The sequence below is a fragment of the Prinia subflava genome, chromosome 1 (genome assembly GCF_021018805.1).
Source record: "Prinia subflava isolate CZ2003 ecotype Zambia chromosome 1, Cam_Psub_1.2, whole genome shotgun sequence".
Taxonomy (NCBI): Eukaryota; Metazoa; Chordata; class Aves; order Passeriformes; family Cisticolidae; genus Prinia; species Prinia subflava.
The window spans coordinates 113180241-113195980 of NC_086247.1; the positions used below are offsets into that span (position 1 = coordinate 113180241).

At 39.1% G+C, this 15740-nt stretch overlaps 1 protein-coding gene across 7 annotated transcripts in view; it reads right to left on the reverse strand.

Moving 5' to 3' along the window:
• RBMS3 (RNA binding motif single stranded interacting protein 3) overlaps positions 1 to 15740 on the reverse strand; it is a 706117-nt gene that overhangs the window by 12853 nt on the left and 677524 nt on the right. The gene's annotated exons all lie outside the window — the stretch shown is intronic.

The window sequence follows — 15740 nt, forward strand, 5'->3', positions numbered from 1 at the left end:
AGAGCTTTTAGTTAGGATATTATCTCTTTTAAGTAAGGACTTTAGGTAACAGTACAACTTAACCCAGCTACAAAAAAATCGTAATCTTGAACTTCAAACTCAGGTCATATCTGAATACAGACAATAGTAAACCTTTCACTGACAGAAGCAGATTGTTCTCTAACGTTGAGAGACTCCTATTTGTACTTACAAAGATCTCAGTGGAGACATGACAGCAGCATATATATATATATTTATATATATATAAGTGGTTACAGATACAAAGCAGTATAAGCAATATTATGGAGTCTTATTGACCTTATCTAATGACACCTACAAAATATGAAGCATGAAATTTGAGAGGGTAATTCCAATCTATATTTAATCCTATCAAGAGCTGCAGTTGAGTTTACAGGAACACAAAGCTGTAGATAGGTGCAATCTGAGACAGGAGAAATAAAGCAAGAGTACGATCCATCTGGAGTTTCTCCTTTTGTACACAGGTACCTTAGCTAAATTCATATGGCTTATTCTAACTATCCAGGGATCTTTCCTATGCAAATTATTATAGAAACAATTTGTATTAGCTTCCCTGAAACACTGTCTCTCCCCAGTACTACAAGACAATCTTAAAATTCATGTGTGCATGTGAATTTTGTCATTGTTATGGCACTGATTTCTTTATATATAGCACTTCTCAAAAAGCTCTTGTACTGAGTGCCACAGTCATTGTTCAAAAGTTCAAATAAATTATTGGTATTAAGTCCTTAGATCTATATATTCTTTTCTTTCTACAATCCTCTCCTAACTACCTGTCTTCACTGACAAGAATCTCAGAATGTGCCCAATCCCCCAACTGACTGTATGACACTTCCACAACATGTTATCTTCAAAGACACACCAAAGATCTGAATCAGCCCACAATGTATTTGATGAATTTTAAAATGAGTTAAATATAGCTTTGCTTCCTGGCAGAGCTAGGAAGTGCTTGCAAGATTTTATTCCACTGTTTATAGTAAAATTTACATTTAAAGCATTCTCCCACCTCAATTCTAAACTAACTAGATGGTTTGATATGCCTGTCACAAACATGCATTACAAAATTGCAAAGTGGGGTGCAGACTGCAGCAATGCTGGAGAAACGCCTAAGGGAATGACAACAGCATATGTAAGAATCTCACAGCTAAATTCTGAAGTATTCTTTCACGCAGAAGAAAATAAAAAGTATTTAGGTGAAATTGTTTTCTATTAAAAAAAAAAAGTGAGGATCATATGTGACGTAGAATGGATACTCGCAATGTGAGCAAGCATACAGTGTTGAGAACCATCACAGTATTTTTCCTCAAATTCACAGTGTTTTCCTGAACTTGAGCAAAGAGACAGGAGTGCTCTCAGTGCATGTACCTATATCAGGCCATGTTTTTCTGCAGCTCTTTTTCCTTGCTCTTCAGGAAGAGAATTGAATCCAATAGTGTTTTTTATGAAGCCTAGCCCACCACAAGCCTTAGGCCAGTTCTCCCTGTTGTACTCAGTGCAGCTGGGCTGTTCTCCTGCCTCACAGATTAGGAGCTGATGGGAATGCTGCAGCGGGGTGCTGCAGAGCTGCTTCCACCCCACTCATTCTGCCTTGCAAGGGTGCCCGCACACGTTGGGAAGACATCTGCTGTGTAGCATTGTTCTAAATGTGTCAGCATTAAACATTAACCTGAAGCACACATTCTGAGAGTTGTGCAAAGCCCTGCAAGGGTTCTAAACATCCATGCAGTCTAGCTTCACTTGCACAAATATATAGAGAGGTTTTTTGAAAGTGTTAATTTAAATAATAAAGTGGTATCATTCAACTTGAACTTCCTGTTTTCTTCCTTGAACCTGGCAGAAGATCAACATTCAGACTCTTATAAGATGCAGTTGTCTGCCATTCCCTATCTTACACACAAACCCATGTGACTTAATACACAAATATTAAATTATTCAGCTGCCTTTTAATTCAGATCACTCAATTTTTGCAAAATCCTTTGGCACTGTGTTGTGTAGCACAACAATGGAAACTGTCTGGGAATTAACTGATGTCTTTGCTGACTCTAAAAGCAGTCCTCTCAGTAGTTGTGCAGTTTCTTACTCTATTATTTTTTATCTCTTAAGGCAGATCCTGATCTCACTTTCCAGCCTCCTTCACGTTGCTTCTTTCACTGCCAGACAATCTCAAGGGAAAACTGTACTGTTGACTTGAGTGTCACTGGTGGCCCTGGCCAAAGCCTGCTTGCCCCGGTCTTTTCAGATACCAGCACCTCCTGGTTTAAATATTTTTCGCAGAAGTTTTAACTGAATTCAGCCAAACAGCAGTGATTTAAAACACCAGGGACCAAAGCTATCCAGTTACTTGCCAGACTCCCTGGAGAACTGTAGAAGAGTGAATTCTTCCCTGCATATAACATTCTGCATCTCTAAATGTCTGTACTAATGGTGGTTCAAATTTTTGGATAAATCCTTTAGAGTTCTACAATTAAAAAGAAAAATGTTATCAGCCAAATTAGTTCCACCAATGGCACAAATGAAGTCACAGTACTTGTGGCAAAGAATTTGGTCCTAGGAAAATGGCCAAGGCTGGGTGCTGGAGAACACTGGTGTCTAATAAACGGCCCTGGATCACACAGGAGCAGTGGTCTGTATCACAGGCACATGTACTGTGCCCTTCAGTGGAATGTGCAAACATATTTAATGTCTTCCTCTTTACCAGTGTGACGATACCCTCATTTCAGGCAAGAGTTATCGGGTTGACAATTAAACATGTTATGGGAGATGGAACTGATTCTCTGTCTCCAGGGTCTCACTGAAGGGTTCATTGACGTTTCTGTAAAAACCTTTACCAATCTATAAAGGACAACTACAACTTAATTCTCAGAGAAACATAATTGGTGTCCAGTATCTGAAGTCCCCTTGCATGCAGCACAGGGAGCCCCAGCTGAGACCACATGAATTCTGGAGCGTCTGCCCTGCTGGATCAGTCTCTGCCATGGGAAGACTAATGCTGAGTAGCTGCTTTAGCTTAGATTGTTTACTAACAGTGTAATGAAAAAGAAGACAGATTAATTTTTATTATAACTGACACTAGCTCAAGCAAGTTTACATGCATTTCTTTCCTTTATGAACTACATAATCCTGATTCTCTGATCTCACAGGATAAATAAAGATTACGCAGTGCTAAGGCACAATATCAGTGTTGATACTTACATCAATGGGTTTGGATAATGCAGGAGTTGGATTCCTTGTCATGAATATTCATGGTTATTTAGCAAAAAGCTTCCTGAACACTGCTGTTCAGTAGCTTCCATATCCAGCACACAATGAGCCCACTGGAATCTGTGTCTCTCCCTGGGTCCCCTGGACATTTTACCTAGCTATTCTATTAAAAAAATGTGCTCTGGATCTGTTAAAGTGAGTAAAGTCCACGCTAGGAGGTGGAAAAGAACTTCAGAAATTAAAAGTTAAGTATTTTATATCTACTCAGTTTAAGACCACCCAGGATGAAAGTTTTAGTCTAAGGACATCCTTGAGCTGAGGGACTCTGTTGTAATGCAGCTTGATTTGGATTACAGTTCCTGTAAATGTACATACTCTGCACATGGCTTCCCATCTACCTCAGGAACCTCATGGAACTTGGAAGTGGCAGATGGCAAACAAAGAAGACATCTATGTCAGAAAGCCATCACTGACATTTATTTTCTCCATGAACCACACTCACTACAGTTTGTTATCCACACATGTGTGAAACAGTCAGCATGACTCACATGCTCAGCTCAGCAGCACCCAGCTAAATCCACTAAATATTAATATTATGAGCACTGAAATAAGAGAATCTGAAAAACTCAAATGCATGCTTTCTTTGTCATGTGTTTCCACCCGGATTAAAGATTCTTGAGCTGTGATGTGATTGGCCATTCAATAAGGTATGTGCAAGGCAGAGGAAATCACTGCTCATTCTTCCACAGCTGTGGAAGGCTTTGTAGGCCTAAAAGTAGAAGCTGCTCATTTCTGACAGTAAAATGAATAGTGACTGTACAGGCAAAGATAGTGGATCTGAGGTAATAAGGGAGCTTTTCCAGCAGTCTGATCCTTTAAAAACCAGTAACTTCTACAACATAAAAGGACTACATTGCTGATGGCAACAGGCTCTTAATTTGGTTGTAAACTATTGTTTTCTCTATACAGTACAGAGAACAAATGTTCTCATCACTGAAGATGTGCAGTATTTTAATATATTCCATGCTTTATGATGCCAAACTCTTTCATTCACCCTGCACTTAGCAGGTACCAATTTAGTCTATATGCTACATTAACAACTGAAGTCATGCCTTTCCCCTTTTTCATGGGTTTCTGTTTTTTACCATTTTGAAACTACTTAAGTGGAAGAATACACAGCTAGGAAACGAGAGTGTTAATGTACACTTCCACCTCTGTTCTCCTTTCAGATACTGCCCCTCTGTGACTACAAAGAGTTAAATGCAGTCAGGTAACAAATGAGGAGGCGGGCTGAGGGGACAAAACGAGATCCCTCAAGAAGGATCATATTTAATTCAGAGAGCAACATCACTTCTTTGAGATCTGCAAACAGCAGGGTGTCCCAGCCTGGCTCCAGCAAGGATCGTGTTAAGCCTGCAGCAAACACCAAACCCATAAAGGTGACAGGCACTGGGAAATAAAAACCAGAAGGAAGGCAGCTGCCTGTACCCAGCAGAGTGAGGGAGCGTGCTGCAGCAGGATAATACGGTGTACCCATCAAAGGTGGAGCTGAGTCACCTGCAGGGAATTTGCAGGAGCTTTTACACTGAGACTGTGGCACAGGTAATGTCCATTTGTTCATCTGCCCTAGAAGCTCTTAGCCTGCTTTTCTCAGGCCCAGGTTAATGCAGAGTCAGGCATCTGCCTAGCAGCTGAGGTACATAGCAAACACGCCTTACACCAGCCATTAGTTACTGAATTTCAGCTGAGACACTGCCTGAAAGAGTGCCTCTTGCAAGACCAAACTACTGCACTGACATCACCAGAAGAGTTTGGCTGCACACTCTGTTTAAATTCTGAAGACCATCATTAACAGAATGTATAGGAAACCAGCCTGAAGTTCAATTCTATTTATAGGTCTAGTTGCCTATGAAATAACACAGCTGGGATTAGACAGAGGCTGCTGCAGATACATTAACTCTCTTGGTCACTACTGTGAGATTGTGGAGAGTGACAACAGCTAATAATCTGATCAATGTTGAGTGAGTTTCCCGGTATAAAGACAACAAAAAAGAATTTACAAAATGAGGTAGCAACAGATAGGTTGCAATAAATCTGGAAATCTCAAACAACACACAGCATCAGTAGATTTATTAAGGACAAACAGCAATGAGCGAGGAAAAAATGTTAAAGAAGCCTTTTATACTTTCTACGTGCAAATGCTCTTTTCTGGTGTTTTGCTTTGGTTCTGTTACATGAATCAAAGATCTCTTTCCTTGTATCATCAGCCTTCATGTTCCTGAGAAGCCACAGAGCCTTTTCAGTCAAGTGAGAGCCAAAATGCAGAAGCCTTGTACCAGAATATGCTGGTAAGTATTTACACCAACCACCACAGCCTGCTGAACGGGGATTAAAGGGGATGTCTAACATGGGCAAAAGCTAAACCACGCATCTGAAATAAGCAAGGATTCCAGAATCTGGTCTTCAATGACTGTTTGTGGTTTCATATCACTGCATAAACTATAGAACAGTGATAATGACTTAGCTTTTCAGAATTCCCAGAATTAATGCCAGGGTTTGTTTCTGCCTTTATTTTATTTTTTTTTTTTTAATCTTTTAAACCCTCTGAGAAGTCTAGACAGTGCATCACTAACAGAATTATGTGAAAAACATTTGCATTGCTGGAAAACTGAAGGAAATGAGTCTGTTGGCTGAATTTATCTATGGTGGTGTGTTTTTTTTTGTTTTTGTTTTTTTTTTTTTTTTTTTTTTTTTTTTAACCCCGTGAGGGAAACCTGCCCTTCCACTTTCAAATCTCTTTCCCTGCAAAGAACAAAACTTGCATCTCTCTTTGACCATTGTCAAGCGGTTATAACTTTAATGAAATATAGAAGAAAACCACAGCTTTTTTCTCTCTGGTTCCACCTTCTCATTTGAAAATACCCTGTTCTCCAATAGAAAAGAACATTGTCTTGCTGTGTCTTCTTATCCCATAGTCTGGCACGGAGACATGGGAACTCAGGAAGAGAAAAGGACCATCTAGTTCATCAGTGCCAGTGGCAGTTCAATGAAATACAATATCCACCTGCCACAGTTTTCACTTTAAACTTAAAATATCTTTTGCTACCCAGAAGCATTCTCATTTTCCAGCTCAATCCTGTACTTATTCAATGGCTGTTATTAATTTCACTTTCTCCCAATTAAAGAATGGGAGAATAAGTGATATGAAGTTTTTGCATATATTACAATAATTTTGCTAATAATATCAGCCAGGCCAAAAATACAATAATATAATTCCACTTTACTGCACAATTACCACAGTCCTATCAAGAGCAGCTCTGTCATTCAACAGAATCCCATCGCTGGGCCACTGCACTCATTGTTCAGGCAGAGAATAGAAATCTTTACCGGATTTAACATTCCTTCCCTGCTGCTCGGTAATACAAATGTATTTAGGAATGCTGGCTATCAATTCCCTTTCAACCTTCCTAATGAGATGTTACCTAATTCTCTGAGCAAGTTAAATGAAGGTAGAGAGAATAATAACTTCAGGAACTATATTTGCAAACTAATCTCCTTTTCTCTTCAGGAGTTCTAAACATCCTTCACAAATCCCTATCTTTGGAAATCAGAGTAATACAAAGGTATAGAAGAAAAACTGTGGATGAGCTAACCCCCCCATAGCTAACAGGTCTTTTCTTCTTTCTGAAATTCAGTCCTGCTCCTAAAGCAGAGTGATCAGGACTAATCAGATAGAGACTATTTAGAGTAAACAAATATGAGAACAGTCAGATCCCCACATGCAGCTGTGCGCCATGCTCTCACTAGCACACAATTTGTAACAATGGTAGTAAATGCAAACAGTATAAACAGATAAATAAAAAAATGGCTCACTCACTTTAACCACTCTTTAGTCTAAAAGCTGGCACTACAAATGAACTCAGTAAAAGTCTCAAACCAATTCCAGTTATCTCATCAATACGTGAAAAGGGTGAAAATGGAGGAAAACTCATCAGGATGTGAAAGTAAGTTCACATTCTGATTGAATCTTTCATTAATTGGAAACAGCCTTTAGGAACTTGACCTGAGGGTGCCAAAGATCCTTGCAGTCCATGTGAGTGTACCAATGCCCATGATATTTTCACTCTTCCTTGTGCCATTGTAGGTGAGGATGCACGGGGACTGTACAGAAATGAAAACTGATCTCCCATGTATGACTGCATATATGAACAGCCCCAAGATGTGAAAACTGCTTTTTTTGCATAATTTGAAATATGCCACAGGTCTGATGGATACATTTGCAAGAGAGGAAGACTTCTGTACTTAAAACAAAGCACAAGACTCTAGAAATTTGTTGTATTTTCTTAATTCTTCAGTTCTGACATATTTCTCTACAAGACAGGCATTTTTATTTTTTTCTATTACCCTCCATGTACCTATGTACGTGTTCTATGAATGCACATTATGAGCTCTCTGGGGCAAGTTTCTGAGCATGGGTTAGTGCTTGATTTATTACAGTCCTGTCTGCAGCACCCTATATAAAATGAGGGTATAGTGACTGTATACAACATACGAGTATACTGCAACAGTCTTGGTCAACCAGGGTTGGTAATCCCTGAGATTCTGTCACATTTACATTCCTCTTTCAAATCCTGTATACTGAAGAATTAAGGGTGATGCAGCAGAATTATAACTGTGGCTTCTGATATGGAAAAAAATCCCTATGCACCCTTTTAGTTGGAAGTTCTTAGACATTTCCATTTAACTGAAATTCTGCCAATTAGTCCCTGATGAATAGCTGCTAATAAGATGAAGGAAAACTGATCTGTACATTTTCATATTTTCAACATAAGTAAAAGAAAAAATAAATTGTGTCAGTGAATCTCTCAAATATGAGCACATTGAGCTATTATTAATAACACATCTATTTATATGAACAAATAATTGTTTTCTAGAGGTAAACATGTCTTCTAGATGCTATTAAATCTCCATGAATTTGAAGACTGCGGTATGCAAAGGTCCCTACTGTATAGATGAAGTTGTATAAACAAAAGGAGAGCTGCTTAGACTTGTTCAATAACAGTAGCTCACCAATCATCACATGTACTTTCCATTGCTCTTTCAGACCAGGGATAAAAGTGGACAGCTCATGGGCCAGCTGTCCAAGACTGAAGGATATGAAAGCCAGGACAATTAGTTGGAAGCTAAACCAAACCAAAAAAAGGACAGCAAAAACAGACAAAAGGGCACGTGAGTATTAGTATTTCCAGTTTTCCTAGAAACAGGAAAAATTTCAACACCTCCTGCTTGAAAAGGCAGTCATGCCAGAGAGAGGAAAGGTAGTAAGATAATAGAATTACACCACCAGTGTACACCTTGGATGTTGTTAAGAGCAGCTAATGCATGATATTCTTCAGTCCTTTACCTCTAAAAGATACCTAGAATCCAAAATATTTGGCTGAGTAGAATGAAAGATATTACTGTGGGAAGGAGGGGGAGGGCAGGGATCATTTCAGTCCTTCATAAAAAAGTCCTGGTGCTGCTCACCACTACCCTGCATCCAGAGAAGGAGGAGAAGTTGTCAGTTCAGTGAGCCTGAAACACCTGGGAGACACCACCTTTTTGGGCTTACCCTGGGAGAACAGAGGTGCTGGGGATGCCTGGCAAGCTGGCCTTCCTGAGCTGTTGGTGAACATGCCAGTTCAGCCTTAGGCAGGGGGAAACACATCCCCTCTGGGAAATGCTGGGCCCTTATGCCTAAGGATACAAGGAAAATCAGCCTGCTGTTGGGCATGGGTGGATGAAAGTCCCACAGATCATGCACTCAGGTCCTCCAGGCAGCTCAACTCAGAGATGGCATGGCTGAGTAGGGAATTTGCAAGCTGCAAGAGCCCTGCTTCATACAGGCCCTCCTGTGAAGCTCTGGGATGTTTTTACCTCTTCCTACACATCTGGAAACTGGCACTCCCTCTTCAATCTTCAAGCCAGTGCCCCACTTTTTTTCCCAGGAGAGGCCCACCAGGTTGCCTCACCAAAGTAACATTCCTGGGTTATTGGCTGCAGACTGATCTGGCCCTCAGTGAGCAGACCTGTAAGCTGACCCAACAGGAGGTCTGGAAGCCTGCCCAAAGCATTGGACATGGTGAGGCTGCTCTGGAACATGAAATCCTGGGAGTGTTTTGCAGCTGCTGCCTGAGAACTGACAGAAACCAGGATGGACATTTAAGCCAGTTGGCAGCTGCCAAGATCTTGCAGACTAGATTTTGTAGTGAGAACAACATGAGGCATTGTTTCTGAAAATTAAATTTTGTTTGGAATTTCTGGCTCAAGGGAGAATCTTTCTGGTTTGTTCTGAGCTTTTAGAATATGAATCAGAATGAAACCAAATTTCATAAGATTGATTTCCCACAAACTGGAAACCTTGAATGTTGCTTGGCCAACTCTTCTCTCTGCAGATTCAGCAAAAGGATCAGCCATATTCGTATTTGGATAGGGTGGAGAATACTAACCTTTAAAGGCTCGTGCCAACTTCAGTGCATTTACATTAAACACTTTACTTTTAAAGTGTTTTAAAGTGATGCAAATACAAAATATTGCTTCTCACTAGCATCAAAATTGTTGTGTTAAAATCCTTAAATGTATTTACATGATCATTAGCTTTGCTTATACGGCAGGGCTGTGGAAGGTGGTAGTAGTAAGAATTTTTGGGGAAGACTGCCTTTTCCTTTTCCCGCCTTCCACAAACTTTTGAAATTCTTGTGGGAGAAGGATCACCTTAAAATTCAAGTCAATGCCCTACTGATAATGTGACTGTGCATGAATATTACAGTCTGCCCCTAGGTATTGAAATTATCAGCTGTGGGAGGATCTCTGAGACACATGGGACCATATCAGCAATAGGGCTACAAAGGCAAAGGAGAAACCTTGACTTTTAGCAGAGTGGGCTGAACTACACTGCTATGCCATCATCTTATCTACCATGTAATGATCTGATAACAGTGCTGAACTCCTAAACATGCCTGATAAAAATGACACAGATTCTCTCCTAATTTGTCATTGTTTCATCCAAAAGATGAGGGGAAGAGCTGAGGAAAAAAAAAAGATACCAAAAATTAAAACAAAACAAAACAAAACGATGAAAACCAGCAGAAGAAAAAAACAGAAAATGCAAGAAGGAAAAAAAATCCCAATACCTCAAAAAATAGCCCTCCTGTCTTATCACCTAATCAATATTCACCTCCTACAGAGAGACCCCTTTAGAATGCCTCCCATTTTTTACTCCTGCAGGTCTTTCATACTATTTCCCTTCAGTATTTCCTTAACCTACTAGATACTGTTTTGTTGGGGAAGTGTGATCAACACAGCTGATGAGCCCTAAGTGAAGTAGCCAAGATCATGAGCCTGATGTTTCAGCTTTAACTCTCACCTTGTACAGGTGAGCGACTTAACACATGGGAAACATGAGGTTTGTTTGAAAAATAAAAAAGTGCAAGTGCTCATTTTTCATAAGACGCTATTAAATAGAGCTTTATGGGTGTGCTTAGTAGTTATTTTACCAGGAATAACATGAGCAATGCTTGAAGGGGCCAGTACAACAGATGTGCCTAAGTGCTGGCAGAACAGCAGCATTCCAAGGCTGTTCTTTTGGTTCTTTCAGTGCTAGTTTTCCAAAGGAGACAGAATCACCTCATATGTATTCAAATTATATACAATTATCATTTGGTATGGATTTGTGCTTTAACACCTCCTTACAGTTCTGGAAAATACAAGCACTGAAAGTTTTCAGTGCTAGTGTATGAATTTTAATAATTTCTAGGCCTAATAAAGACTGGGCCAAGTATAAAGTAATTCCCATCACTGGAGAAAAAACATTGTTAATCAGTCTTGTCCTCCCTCTCACTGTACTGATTGTAAAAAGTTTTAGACAGGGCTAAAAAAGAAGTGTAGCACCAGTCTCAGCTTGATAGATGCGTATGCTGAAATGGTTGCTCTTGATACATTTTTTTCAGCTAGCACATTCTGTGGAAAATTAGAAGCAAAGCAAAATAACAAAATCTTCCCAATTTCCTCCTCTCTCTAATTCTGACAGAGATTATGAGGAGAATAATCCAGGATGGGAATCAACATTGGGGAAAATATAAATACATGTTCAAATACCCATATTTCCTCCTTATGAATGCCCTTTATATGGCAGAGATGTCCAAACAGCACTTAAGGAGCAACAGCAAAATTTCTGACAGACAGGCATGATAAGTAATGGCTCAAAATATTTGCAAGCCAGACAGAAAGGGTGACTTTTTCTTTCCTTTTTTTTTTTTTTTTTTTTCCCTGAAAATCCTTTAAGGTAAACTCACTCCATGTCTGCTGGCATGCAGCCATTTTCCTATAAATTCATATTACAATGCTGTATTTCTAATGGATTGGGTATGGTGCTTTTCCATTTCGCTAATGAGAAAAGCTAAAGGCCATTACTTGTTCTGATTAAGATCCCAAGGGAAGAAATGTGATGTGTATATTACCAGGCCATACTAAAGGAAGTATTTGGCATTTCCAATCAATCAGATGAAGGGTAGAGAGAAAAAGTCTTATCCTGTTACTGCAGAGGAAGAAGATATAGGGGGAAAAGAAACCATAGAAAGTGTCTTTAAAAGGTGACTTACAGGAATCAGTTATAATGATATTAGTATGATCAATGACTAGGGCTACTATCTGGGAAGGATGTAATTACCAAAATGAAAACTTTCAAATGGGAAGCCTGATCAAGGGCAGAGGTACTGTCATATTTCTCAGAGCACTGTCAGCTCTCATCCAGGCAATGTATTAGTGTGTCACTCACGAGCACTACGAGGTTGTGCTTCCCTGGGCTGGGGGCAGACCAAGGAAGCAAGGGGTTGGGAAACTTTGCATCCAGCTCAGAGACATGGGGAAGTCTGGCCCCAAAGGCAAATTCCAGATAGAGAAAGATAAGGCTGGGAAAAGGGGAAACCAGAAAATTCCCAGTCATGATTGGCTTTAAGGAAGGATTTGCAGCAGTGGACATTTAAAAACCATTTCAGGAGAGAAAGAAAATGCTGTAGACCATTGAGCTACTTGTCATAAAGGAGAGGAAACAAAAAGGTGTACCAAGAGGGGCAAACAAAAAGGTGTACCAAGAGGGGCACTGCGCAATTAGCAGAAGGATAGTCTAGAATATCCTCCAAGATCTTTGAATATGCAATTCCAACATGTTTAATCCTGTTGTCATAGAATTTCTCAAATTTATACCTGAATGAAATACAAAGTTTAGAGACAGTTTTATATCCCTTTTTCAGTGGCTGCATAGTAGCTTGAAAACAGTACAAGATAGATGCTCCAAATGGCAAATAAAATGAATAGAGCTTGGAGATAGGTGTTACAAGAGAGAACAAGATCCCTTGACTGTGTCACAATGCATAGTCAGAGGTGTAGATATACTTTAAATAATATATTAATTTCACATTATGAATCACTCTGGAACATTAAAACTGACAAAAAAATCTACCACACTACATCCTTTGAGAAGAAACCCAGATTAATGGAATGTTATTGTCAATGACAACAAAACTATAATAACTGATAAGGTCAGCAGGAGAGATAATCTCCTGTACTCTCCCAAATCTGTGTTAGGGCACTTAGCTTTCCTCTTTAGGACACCACTGATTCTTTACAGAGGCTTGTGAACACTTCAGATACTTCAACTTGGGAACAGAAAGAAAGGCTGTAACACTTTCCCCCATGTGCTTTAAAAGAGCATCTTCAACCCTTCCCTTGCTCATGAGATCAGGAGGCAAAGCTAAGAGATGTATTTCCCTTAAATATCACTGGTGACAAGGCATGGATGCAACATACAGTGCTGGAAAAAATATAAGAACCACAGCTGAGAAAGCCCATCTACAGCTATCAAACTGAAATTCAATCATCTTCGGCTTTCCTTAAAGGCATATATTTAAAATATTCCACACAGGCCCTAACAGGAGTTCTCAGTGAGCTCTTCTGATCCCTCTGCTCCAATCATGCAAAAAGGAACAAACTCTGCACAAATAAACCCCAGTCTGTACAGGCAAACAATTCTGGCCTCTTCTAAATGCCACAGCCGAGTCAGGGAATTGTTCCTCTCAGGAGGATCTTGCAGAGTATCTGTTTCTAGGCTGGGTTGTCTATTCTGGTTCTTTGATGCACTTCTGGCTCTGGCACATGGACTGACTGGAAAGCTCAGACATCTTCATTTTGCACTGGTGCTCACTGATCAGCATAATGTTCCTTTTCTCCTTTCCTTTTATAAATTTTATATATATATATATATAAATATATATATATATATATAAAGTGCTGTGCAAATATTTGCAGTGGACAAAGTCCTAACTGCACCACAGATTTCCCTGCCCAAGAATATGACAGAAATGACAAAGTGGCCATTTTTCTGTCAAATAAATTTATATCAAGACTTTAAAGCCACAGGACTTTGCATGATTTACCTCACAAAGAAGGATGGCTGCTGACATACAAGTGTTATACTGAACTCATAGGCCACACTGCCAAAATACAAATTAGCAGAGTTAACACTTAGAAACTATAAAAATGGCTATTCCTGAAGCTGAATGAGGGCATCTGCAGATTCCTCACACTTGGATGATGTCAGGGACAACGAATTTCATCTTAGGATGGGAGGGTGTGTGGGGGACGGTTTGCCAGCCTGCCCAGCTGTAATATCCCCTAACAGCCTTGAAGGAATGGTAACTGTGAACTGAAACAGCATCTGCTAAACTGTCATCCTTGCCTCAGGACTGGAACTTTTTTGCTTGTTGTGAAGACCATAGAAACACTACACGGAGCGTGAAGATGAAAACAGCACAAGATTAAAAACATTAAATACTACCACCAAGACACAGCTGTCCATACTGCTAGTCAACTCAGGGAAATATAAATGCCAAAATGTATTTGACATTCATGATATAATTTGGTATGGGAATTTAACCCAGTTAACGGAAAAATTATATTTTAAAATATTTTTCATTATTATTAATATAGAGGACAGATTATTGCAGATTATTCAGCAAGAAGCAATTAATATTCACTGCTAGCCAGTAAAGCCAAATCTAACTTCAATTGGTAAAATCTTCTCTTTTCTTACTGAGAGGAATGGGACAATTAGTTCAGCTGCCTTGACCAGAACAGCTTAAGGCAGTCCATCACACTGAGGCTTTGCCTCAAATGTACAGCTGAGCATCCCTGGGTTTGGAACAGGAGCTGCTGTCCATAATATAAGAAAGACTACACTGTATGGAGGTCATTTACCTCAAAAGGAATTGAAGAAAATTGTTTGCAATTATTTGATTATTTTTTAAGTGATGCTGTAAGGTTTAATTAAAATTTTTAAAACACCTTGAGAATATAAAATTCAATATAGGTGCTGCTGTTGCTATTTGTCAGTTGTTCTCTTCCTCAGGATGTCTGAAAAGACTGGAGGCCTGTTGTGTTTGGGAGGAACAGCTACAGATTCCCTCCCGTATAATTTGTACCTTAGGGAAAAAAAAAAGAAATATTTGGCATAAATCTGCAGGATATGTGCAGATGGAATTTAAAAACTTCCATAGAAATGCCACAGCTTCATAAACTGAACTAACTGAACTGTCTAAAAAATAAGTGCTTCAAACTATCATCAATAAGTACTGGAATTTCTTAGTTTACAATAGGATCAGCTCCGCCTGCAAAGATCTCTGTAGAACAATTACAGAAGAGAGACACTAATACTTTACACTTCTTTGCCAGACTTGTAATTGCAGTCATATAATTAAGAGTCCTTGGAACACATATCCAATAGTGTGTGCAATAAAGCCAAAATCCTAATACTAGAAATAACCTCAAGATGATGCCTTGGTGTTTAAGCCATATTTTTCTGTTTTGAAATGCAAGAAAATATAACACTGCTCATGACATTTGTATGAAAATCAATGGAAAAGTGGATTTATAAGCCTTGAAATGTATTCTTTTCTTTGCCTTCTGTTGCAGATTAATTACTTTAAATTTTCCCATCAATCATTTTCTGATTTCCAACTCTGTTACACTCAGTTTTAAACAGAGGTAAAGATTTCAGCAAGGTCAGTGGTCTTCTGCTCTCAATATCATTCAGGTACAAAAAAAAAATAAGGAAACCTCCTTCTCCAACCAATGGTCACACACAGAGTGGAATTTTTTTTTGTTTCTAACTATTTACTTACGTCCCCTTCCACATCAAGGAAATCTGAAATTGTTGCTACTTGCATTTTTTAGTTATGGATAAACTTCATGTAATACAATAAGCTTATAGAATGTGTATAGGAAAATATTACCAACCAATCAAATTATGGCCATTTTGTTGGAACAGCCATTTATTTCCAGAAAACTGAAGATTCTGAGGTAAGTCCATTGTCTTCAGATGAAATCAGTTCTACTAAAGCTAGTTAGGAGCATCTGTATATTAAAAGAAAGTCAGCAAGATAACTTTTGCTAAAAATTTAACTTTGAACACTAAAATTTTGAGCACC